Genomic DNA, 10,603 nt, shown 5'->3' on the forward strand with positions numbered 1-10,603 from the left:
TGTGGGGAATCAAACCACAGACTCGTTGCTGCAACGCACATTCATCAGCCAAATGAAAATGAAATACTTTGCGTCAGACACTCACGCTCATGCTATCAAACCATGCTAATGCATGCTCGTCGCCCTCTCAATCAAAGTCCTGCTCATGGCACAACGCAAATGGCGAGCCATCACCTGCGCGCCCCGGCGGTGCCCGACATTACTGTTTAGGCGTTTGATGGAGGCCTACGCGAACGCCGAGCATGTATTCACCTGGCTCAACACCAACGGTCATACTCGGGAGCGCCTTGCTCATGTATATCGTCCATCACAACGATAATCTATAAAACAGCCTAGCTAGAGAGGGTACTATGGTACGAAGTATGTACTATCATGAGCGACCGATCATAGTGCCACTGCACACGAGTGTGTGTCTGATCGATTCGTCCATTATTGTAAGTTATGCATGGTTGTGTGGTGTCTAATTGTGGTCATCAAAGGCTAGCTGGCGACAAGAGCGGTTGCATGGATGCCTTGTTGTCAATACGTGCCGCATATGCTTCAAAGGCTTGTCATTCATGAGTTCACATTTTACCACCACGCCAGCGTCTGACCGCCCTGGCCTACCGAAACCCCTTCCACCGCTAGCACGCGCTTCCCTCCTGAAACGGTCACCGTCTCTCCAGAACGTCAATGCTGCATTCACCGGACTTAACTACAGGTGCAGTTAGTGTGTCACTGACATGCGGGCCAGATCCCCGTTGGGCCCACATGTCAGTAACACAACGCACCTGCACTTAAGTCACTGAAGTAGCGTCTACATTCACGCCCGACGAACCAATTCCGGTGCCAGCCATCCATCCATCAGTTGCGGCTCATTGCCATTCGTCCGCTATATTAACTTGAGCCCCAGCTCCCAGCCATAGCCAAAGACCCACACTCATTCTCCTCCGGTCCCTTCCTTCTGTCGGCACCACTCCAACCATGGCCTCCTGGCGCTCCAAAGCTCTCTTGGACGTACTGTCGCAGGAGCAGACGAAGGACATCGGCAGCTCCGCTCCGGGCGCGCTCCAAAGCTCTCTTCGATGTACTATCGTAGGAGCAGACGAAGGAGATCGCTGACACCCACCCGGTCGCCCTTCGCCACCACGACCATGAAGCCGGCGCACGTGCGCAGGCGCAGCCGACAGCGAGGAAGAGTAGTACACGGTAGGTCGCCGCCGCTCTGGTCCCATGAAGGCCACCGCTACTCCACTCAGTCGGCGCCAATCTTGGTGGGGTAAACATCGGTGGTCGATTAGCCGCTTGACGGCGACGTTGATGCGGAGATCCTCAGAACCTTGTGCTCCAGAGGAGGAGGTTGTTGAGTCAGATGAGGAGGCGGCAAAGGTAATCGCCAGCTTTCTCGGGTTCATGGCTGGACATGGTGGTTGGGCACCAGTGATCGTTTAGATTAGGTTTATAGTAGGTTTTAGTACGGTTTGTGCGAAATATGTAATGAATTTCATCCAGTTTGTAGGAAAAGTTTTCGAAACGTAATGAATTTCATCCAGCTAATTTGAAATTTGCTTTGTTTGCACGAATTTCATCCGATTAGTTCATATAGTTGTTGAAAGGTATGCGGGCAGCATCAGATGGCATCCATCAGTGTCCTGGGACAGATGCCGGTGTAAATTTGTGGACAAGCGCTGGAGATGCCCTAACTATCATGCTATAATCGCTAACAGTGCTCCATTATTTGGCAGGGAACAATTATCCCTCGATCAAAACCAGATCCGCCTGATTTCGCACTCCTCCCACGAAGAGTGTAAACTCTTGCTTACATAAACATGGAGCAAGTGGACGGCACTGTAGCACGTCATATCACTCAAACTAGCCCGCCTAACACGCAGGAAATCACCGCCCTCGTCATTTTGTTCTGGATTTCTATCAATCGATAGCACGAAAATGTTACGCTTTCCAAGTTCTAAAGGAAAAGGCGGCACATTTACGACTCGTACGCGTCGCACCACTGATAGTCCAGCTCGCACGCCGCTCACCAGAGGGGACATGCATTGTCTTGCAATTTCACTGACATGTGGGATTGCAATTGAATAAACCGTCGATAGCGGAAATCTAATCGCTCGACGGGCGTCGGCTGAGAAGAGAGAGACGAGGGAGGGAGAAGAGATTGCCCGCCCGCCGCGCACGAACTCCAAGAAATATATGGTGATAATGTGAGGTGGGCGATGCGGGAGTCTGGGCCGCTTCCAAGCACTACTAGGGAAAAGCCTAGCAGCAGCGCGGGTTTTAGGTATATCAGTAGCGCAGGTGCCCGCGCTACTGATACGACGCTACAGCTAACAAGTAGTAGTAGCGCGGGGGCCACCCGCGCTACTACTATGTCCGTTAGTAGTAATGTGAATAACACCCGCGCTACTACTAACTAGTAGTAGCGTGGTTTTGGACCCTCGCTACTGCTAGCTAATTAGGAAATAAAAAAATAAGTTCTAGCCATGGCTGCTGCTGCTAGGCGTCATCGTCCTCTACATCCACGGCCGATGCGGATCCTGGAGGGGATGAAGTCGTCCATGGAGATGGTGCTTCCCCATCCAACTCTTCTCAACACCTCTCCTTTGTTGCTGCTACAAAAAAAGAGACAAGGATTAGAATAGGAAGAGAGAGATAGAGAGGAGTAGGTGCAGCAACTCAACAGTGGCCGCCGGAGTTGGAGCCGAAACCCTGGATGACGCCATGGGTTGCGTCCAAGAGAGATCTGGCCATCTTCATGGGCGACGCTCTGCTGGATCTTCCTCTCCTTCCAGCAGTGGAGGAGGAGGAGGAGGCGGAGGAGGAGGAGGAAGGAGGGGCAGTGGAGGAGGAGGAGGAGGGGCAATGAAGGAGTAGGAGGAGGGGCAGCGGAGGAGGTCGCCGGATTTGAGGGACACATCACGGCGCGAGGCTGAAAGTTGTTGTCGGTGTCAAAACCGGCGTATCTCGGGTAGGGGGTCCCGAACTGTGCGTCTAGGCGGATGGTAACAGGAGACAAGGGACATGATGTTTTACCCAGGTTCGGGCCCTCTTGATGGAGGGAAAACCCTACGTCCTGCTTGATTAATATTGATGATGTGTGTTACAAGAGTAGATCTACCACGAGATCGAGGAGGCTAAACCCTAGAAGCTAGCCTATGGTATGATTGTTGTTCGTCCTACGGACTAAAGCCATCCGGTTTATATAGACACCGGATAGGGCTAGGGTTACATAGAGTCGGTTACAATGGTAGGAAATCTACATATCTGTATCGCCAAGCTTGCCTTCCACGCCAAGGAAAGTCCCATCCGGACACGGGACGAAGCCTTCAATCTTGTATCTTCATAGTCTTGGAGTCCGGCCGATGATGATAGTTCGGCTATCCGGACACCCCCTAGTCCAGGACTCCCTCAGTTGCCGTGGAGGAGGAGACGCGCATGTGCAGGAGCGCCATAGAGAGGGAGGGAGAGAGGAGGAGAGGGATGGGGGAGAGGAGTGATTTGGATGAGGAGATGGGGATTTCATGGCTGTTAAAATACCCAGGATTTAGTAGTAGCGCGGGTTTTTACCCCTCGCTACTACTATGGCATGTCCCAGGGGGCACGGTAGAGAACGCTTAGTAGTAGCGAGGGATAAAAACCCGCGCTAGTACTATCAACTTAGTAGTAGTGCGGGTTTATAACCCTCGCTACTACTATGGCATGTTCCGGGGGCACGGTAGAGACCGCTTAGTAGTAGTGAGGGTTAAAAACCCGCGCTACTACCATCAACTTAGTAGTAGCGAGGGTTAAAAACCCGCGCTACTAGTAAGTAGCAGTAGCGAGGGGTATAAACCCGCGCTACTAGTAAGCGCCTGTGTATAAGCTTTTCCCTAGTAGTGAAGCCCGCTTCTGACCGCCCTGGCCCACCAGAACCCCCCCCCCACACCTCCCCGCGCGCGCTCCCCCTCCAGATGCCAGCTTCCCGCTGCATGCATGCATAGCAAGTAGTACCAGGAAAAAGAAAGGTAAAAAACATTTGCAAAGAAATAGATAGAGAGAAAGTGGGAAAAAGTTGTAACCTTATAGCCAACCTTATAGTCAACAGTATGGTAGTATTACATGAGGAAGGAGGGAGTGGTGCACATGCCAAGTTCACTGGGCTGCCGTGTTTCACACTCCTCCATCGTAATAGTGGAGACAATAGCTTTCATCAAAAATAAACAATGAATACTCGTTGCTCGTCCTCTATATCGGAATGAATACTTTCGTTCGCCGACATGTGGGACATCGACCATCCTGGCCCACCTGCCATGCACAAAATTATCCTGGTCTACCCCGATCGTATCGCAGGCCTAACCTTTCCCACTGTAAGTTGGTCGGACGAAGGAACCGTCATGACTTCGTTGAATTCCGCTTCTTCAAGAAAACTTACTGTACCCGCAATACTGCTACCACACGCGAAGACTGGATAGCATTGTACCACGTCATATCACCGAAACCCAATAGGCCAAACTAGCCTGCCTAGGTCATCTATTTTGGAACGAAGGGAGTACGTTTTTGTACTGCTATGATTTTGTGTTGTACGTCTCTGTACTTTTTCTATGATTTTCCTACCCTATGAACCAAGTGAGGCCTGAATGTATCCGTGTCGACTAAGCCTACAATTTTAGGAGCTTGGGCTATTGGCCGATCGATGACGGATAAGTATAAGCGTACCATGAGCTCACCAGTCCCAACGTTTCTCTTCGGTGAGTGCTTTGCAAGTACTATAGCTCGCATAGTAGCTAGCCTACTAACACCAAGAATCATCAAACAAGCCCTGCTGATATGATAAACAGTTCAAACATACATCTAAGCATGCCATATATTACATCAAAAGCTAGTGATGATACATCTGTTTCCATAACTCGGAGAGGGTTCGCATGATTCACTATCAAACAAAAGTAGGAAGTACCGCCCACACAAGACAGTGCACTAGCCCTAGGATGGTTTGATAACACGCATCGTTCTGGTAATTAAACATAGGGAAATGTAAACTACCCTGAAGGATTAGCGTGACCAACTATTTCTTTTCATCGATCTCTCGGGCAATGACCACAGCACGGACAACGGCATGGGAATCGATCTCTGGGGCGATGTCCACAGGACTGACCGCGACATCAAAATCGATCTCTGGGGCGATGTCCACAGGATGGACAGCGGAATCAGAATCTATCTCCGGGGCGATGTCAACAGGACGGACCGCGACATCGAAAACGATCTCTGGGGCGTTGTCCAGAGGACGGGCTGCAACATCGGAATCATTAAGGACGTCCACCGGCACTTGCACAACCCTAACATATTAGCAAGCACATTGCAAATAATCAAAAACCACAACTATGGTAAGACATTATTTTTTACCTTGTGCAGCTCATCAGGGGATCCCATCCCTCCGGGGGCCATCTCCTCGTCCTCGATGGGGGCCATCACCTTGTCAGGGGAATACTGCTTCTCAATGGTGACTATCTCCTCAAACTCGGCCTTGAGACTCGCATAGGTGGCCATTAGAGTTTCTGGAGTAGGCACGGTGGGGCCCTTGCTGTTCTTCCAACTTTCTTTGAGGAGTTCGTCCGCCAACATCGTCAACTCTTTTGCCAGTGCTTGTTTCTTGGAGTTCTTCATCTCCATGGGTTGGCCCGCCAACATGGTCAACTCATTGGTCGGTGCTCGCTTCCTAGAGATCTCCGTCTCCAGTGGGTTGTCCGCCGGCAACTCTTTGCCTAGTGCTCCAGGATCCATCAATGAACTGACAAACAAAAAGCAATCGAAAGGAAACCACAATCGCAATGAAAACGGGAAAAGAATAGGCTGTGAGAATCGGTCCGTGCTTCGCAAAACGAAGATTCTTGGAATGAAAATATAGCAATATAATGTGATTCTCCCAGCATTCCTTCATCAGTACAGAAGAAAAATGGCAGAAGTGCATAGCCTGGAGTGAGGTTTTCTTCAAGAAAGGGGAGAAAGGGCTTCAATGAGCGTTCCAGTGAAATGATGGTTGCTTCGTCCAGTCCAACTTTGAGGCCACTTTACCACTGCTGGCAAAGGTGTGGGTTTTGTGATATGACGGGTCATGACGGCCACACCGGGGTGACCGGTGAGTCTCGACTGTAGCACCTCGCTGTGATTTGGTGGATGGCACGCGGGCCCGGATGCTTTCATGTCCCGCATGTAGATAGAGCGGCTAGTCATATAGGAGTTCTCAATATTGTGCAGCACGACCAAGGTGGAGAGTAAAATGAGAGAACTACGTAATTAATGCATGAGTTTAATTAGGGTAGTTTTGTAAAGTATGAGATACATTCCTCCAATCACAAAATGCCTTGGTCGATGAGATTTGAGATTTGAGCCCTATAAACAGGAAGGGAGGGAGTATTGCACGCAGTGTAGTCTAGTCACTTGTTGAAATCTCTAGAAAGGAAAATACTCCTTTCCGGTTTACAGGGGCTATACTAGCAAGTACTAGTACTACAATAGTGGGCTCAAATAGCAATTTTCTCTTATGCAAGAGCCTAGCTATATGCGTGCTCCAAGGCACCGCACCACGCCCCACCCCTACACAAAGACTGCCGCACAAGCGTTTGCAACTGCCATGTTCGGGATGCGCTTGGCTCTTCGCCTCTTCGAGAAGACGAACAATGATGTTACTACTACTTCTACAGTAGCGAATCCACTGCTGCACGTCCGTCCACCTCATGCGGGAGGTATAACGTGTAGCGAAAGATTCTACTAGGGAGGGACGCAGCTTCATTGACTTACTGCTCCTTCCTCTGCATCTATGACAGGCGGGCCCAACAGGTGGGTTGCCCACCTATCATGCAGCCAAAGGCAGGTGCAGTTAAGGCACCGGAGCTCAGTCCACGAGGGAGAGGGCATTGTAGTAATCAAACTTCTTGGTGTTGTACGAGTTGATGTGACACATCAAAGCACTGCACTCGATATATTTCAATAATTTGTGTTTACCGATGCATTAATTACGTAACACATCAAAGCACTTCACTCAATATAAGTCTTTTTAGACATTTCAAATGGACTACAACATACGGATGTATGTAGACATATTTTAGGGTGTAGATTCACTCATTTTGCTTCGTATGTAGTCACTTGTTGCAATCTCTAAAAAGAATAATATTTGGAAATAGAGGGAGTACAACGCATGCATGTATGTCGTGACTTTCCTTTTGATACTTGCATGTGTTGATTTGATGCACCTTGCCAAATTTTGACTATAAATTTAACTAACCAAATGTTCATGCATGTCACAAAAAATTACGGGGTTGTTTGGATTGTGACTATGTTTGTCTTATGTTACCACATTATTTTTCCCACACTTGCCTAACTTGAGTTGCTCAAATTGTTAGACACACTTTGGCTTGCCTAAGGGAATCTTGCCACACTTTTTGTGTCAATGACACGTGGGGTCCACTGCTAATAAAAAAACTCTTGTCTTAGGTGTGGCTAATAAAAAAGACTTATATTTAGCAACGGAGGGAGTAGAAAATATAAATAATAATGCATGTTGGGGCAACCCACGTTTCCTATAATTTTGGCCGTGGGCTTGTTCACAATTTTTACGAGGGGGTGGTTGTTCATTTAATGGAGGGGCTTGTACCAGACTTGAATGATACATAGTGCGACCTGGCACACTGTAACACCACTTGGAACAAGCGTGTAGCTATCTCAAAAAACAATCAACAACTAAAAAAAGGCGACCTGGAGCATACACAATTTTAAATGATTGTTTTGATGGAGTGAAAAAGGAAAACTAGGCCACTACATATATATAGGCCGGAGCCTCCACGCTTGCTTGCTAGGTTTATTCTATTCACACACTCTCATCCTCTCCAGATCTAAACAAGATAGCGGTGGTAACACTGTATTTCTCCCTTCAAAAAAAACTGTCTTTCTATCCTCACCGCTGGTTATAGATCCGGACGTATCCCCCTCCACCGATGAAGGGGAGGAGGGGCAGCGTTTAGGCCGTTGTCGACAGTGAGGCAGGAGACCCACTGCCGGCCGCATCATTATCTTTGGCCGAGCACCGGCGTGGAAGGTCCTCCGATCCCTTCGTTGTTTCCCTAGTGTGGGCGGATCCGGCCTCCCGCCGCCCACCTATCCACATCCCTACGACCTTCGGGTATATCTTCCTTCGAAACCGCCTTAGCTCTACTTCCCCAGCTCGCTATGTCGCTGCATGTGCATCATTTTCTACCTCTTAGCCCCTCTCGATCGGATGGTCCAACGTCACCTATTTTTTTTCTATTGTTAGAGGTAAAGCTACTTCATGGAGTCGAATCTTGTACTTGGTTCAAACAAGAAATAAAGTGGGGGTGGGGGAATTTAGTCTATACATCAGACTTGGTACAAAACAGGAAGGAAAGGGGTGAAAGTAGTACAGACTGGTCATCCAACCAGTCTCTTGGTCGAAAAGGGAAATCTAGGGGTAACGCTGTACACAGTGGTATGAACAGGACTAGATTTGCTATCCACACATAGGAGAAGGTGGCTAGAGTGAACAAAAATTGGACCAACCCAGATATGTTTCTTGGATGTTTGTTTCTCGAGGCAACAAACTATGAATCACCACTTTATGCCCCTGTTTAGGTACATGGTGTTGGACTGCTGGTGCACCCACTGTCCCATGCCCTTATACGAAATATTTAGTTGTTCTTAATCTAATGCCCCTGGTAAAAAGAAGCCATGGCACTATTATAAGCCATGCCAACTTTATCCAAATGTTTTTGCCTGTAATTGTTTGAGACTCTAACTGCTTCCTCTGTAGCTTTTTGTGCAAACAGGGATATCCATTTCACCTGCTTGCTGTTGTGACCTTTTGGTGCACTGCACAAAAAACTTCTTAAAAGAAGTGACTTTTGTGCTATTTAACTGGAATGTCAGAATGGAACAGTTGGTTTATTTCGGTGGAACTGCACAAAGGGAGATATGTGTTCCAATCCTCATCATCCATATTGGCACCATAACCTTCCTTTAGGTAAGAATGATATTTAATGCATGTGTTTATCTCTATTTTGCGGCTGCCATGAGAAAATAATGCTATTTTTTACTAGTACACTTGTAACCCTTCACTGACAAAACCAATTCTGAAATAGAAGGCCAATCATGTACTTGGTTTCACCAACTGGTGAGGAGAAAGAGAAACAGAGTATGAAGAGGAGGAAGAAGAAGAAACAGTGCCAAGGTGATCATGCTGAAGCCAGAGGCCTTAGTCGAGGCCATTCAAGGGCTCTGGCAATGACTACCTTACATGTGAGACGATCCTCCAGGGATCCCTTCCACTTCTGTTGTCTCACTTAATTAATTAGGAGTACTTAAGTATCACTAATTTATTGCTGACTAATTTTCCTGTCGGAGTTAAACAAATCTTTAGTAGCACCCTATGCTGAATCATGTACGTGTGTATGTTTGTCTATGGAGGTGAATCATGTGGTGGAGCAGGGAGGAAATATTATTAGTGTCATGACATAATAGTGCTATTGTTTTGCATGTCAATTTATTGCCATTGGTTCAATGAGGCAATGTTTTGCGTATTGTCCATCATGAATTTGATGCTACTATTAGAGTAATATGCTAATGTCTTTCTATCCTTTCTCACTAAGCTAATGAATGTTTCACCTTGTTCCTACTTGTGCAAACAGGGATCATGTTGTGCCAATCATACATTTTAGTGGAACTACACAAGACAATACAATGAACTGTATCCCAGCCAGTGCTTTAACACTGTTGGAAGTTCTTGATAATCTTTTGATATAATCTCAGCACTGGTAAACAAGAGTGATTTCAACCATATATTTGAAGTGCACAAAAATAGATACTATTGAGTGTTCTAGTGAGTGCTTTATCACCTCTTATGGGACTACATGAATAAGATTTTTCCTCAGGTTGGTACGGACCTAAGGCCTTCATCCATATTAGTTTGTTATGATCTCTATTTGTATCGTGCTACTGTCATGTGAAACTCCTTTATCTTTGCACGTTAAAGTTTTGCAACCTATGATACATGGCAATGCTTTTGAGTGTTTAGCTAATTGGCACTGATTAAATAAACTAATACCTCTCTTTAAGCAAGACTACTATGCTGCTAACTTTACCCATTAAGATAATGAGGGTGCTTCTATTTGTTAGTGTATGTTTCATCAACTAGTCCCACTATTACAGTAATCTCACTCTCTCAATATATGTGCCAACAGGGATGCTCGATTTTGGTGGAACTGCACAAAATCTTTGGGTGCTTCATTGCCTCGACAGCTTCCGTCCTGTCCTGTCAGTTGCTAATCCGGGCTTGCTTTCTTCCTTTGTTGTTAGTCGCTTCGCTTATCTTGGCTTCCAGTCAAAGGAAATAGTAATTGATATGCTACCTCACATAGGTTGGTACTGGTCTTTATCCTGATTATTGTGCTTGTCATGTATTGGTAATTTGGTATTGTGCTACTGTTTGCTGATTTTATAAAGGAGTAACTTGGAGCCTGAACTCGCAGGCAAATCACTACATTGGGTGATTTCAGTAGAACTGCACAAAAAGATCGGATGGACAGATACTTATGCTGCTGCTATGTACTCCAAAGTTCACTTAGACAAG

This window comes from Triticum dicoccoides, chromosome 6B (assembly GCF_002162155.2).
Source record: "Triticum dicoccoides isolate Atlit2015 ecotype Zavitan chromosome 6B, WEW_v2.0, whole genome shotgun sequence".
In the NCBI taxonomy this organism is placed as follows: Eukaryota; Viridiplantae; Streptophyta; class Magnoliopsida; order Poales; family Poaceae; genus Triticum; species Triticum dicoccoides.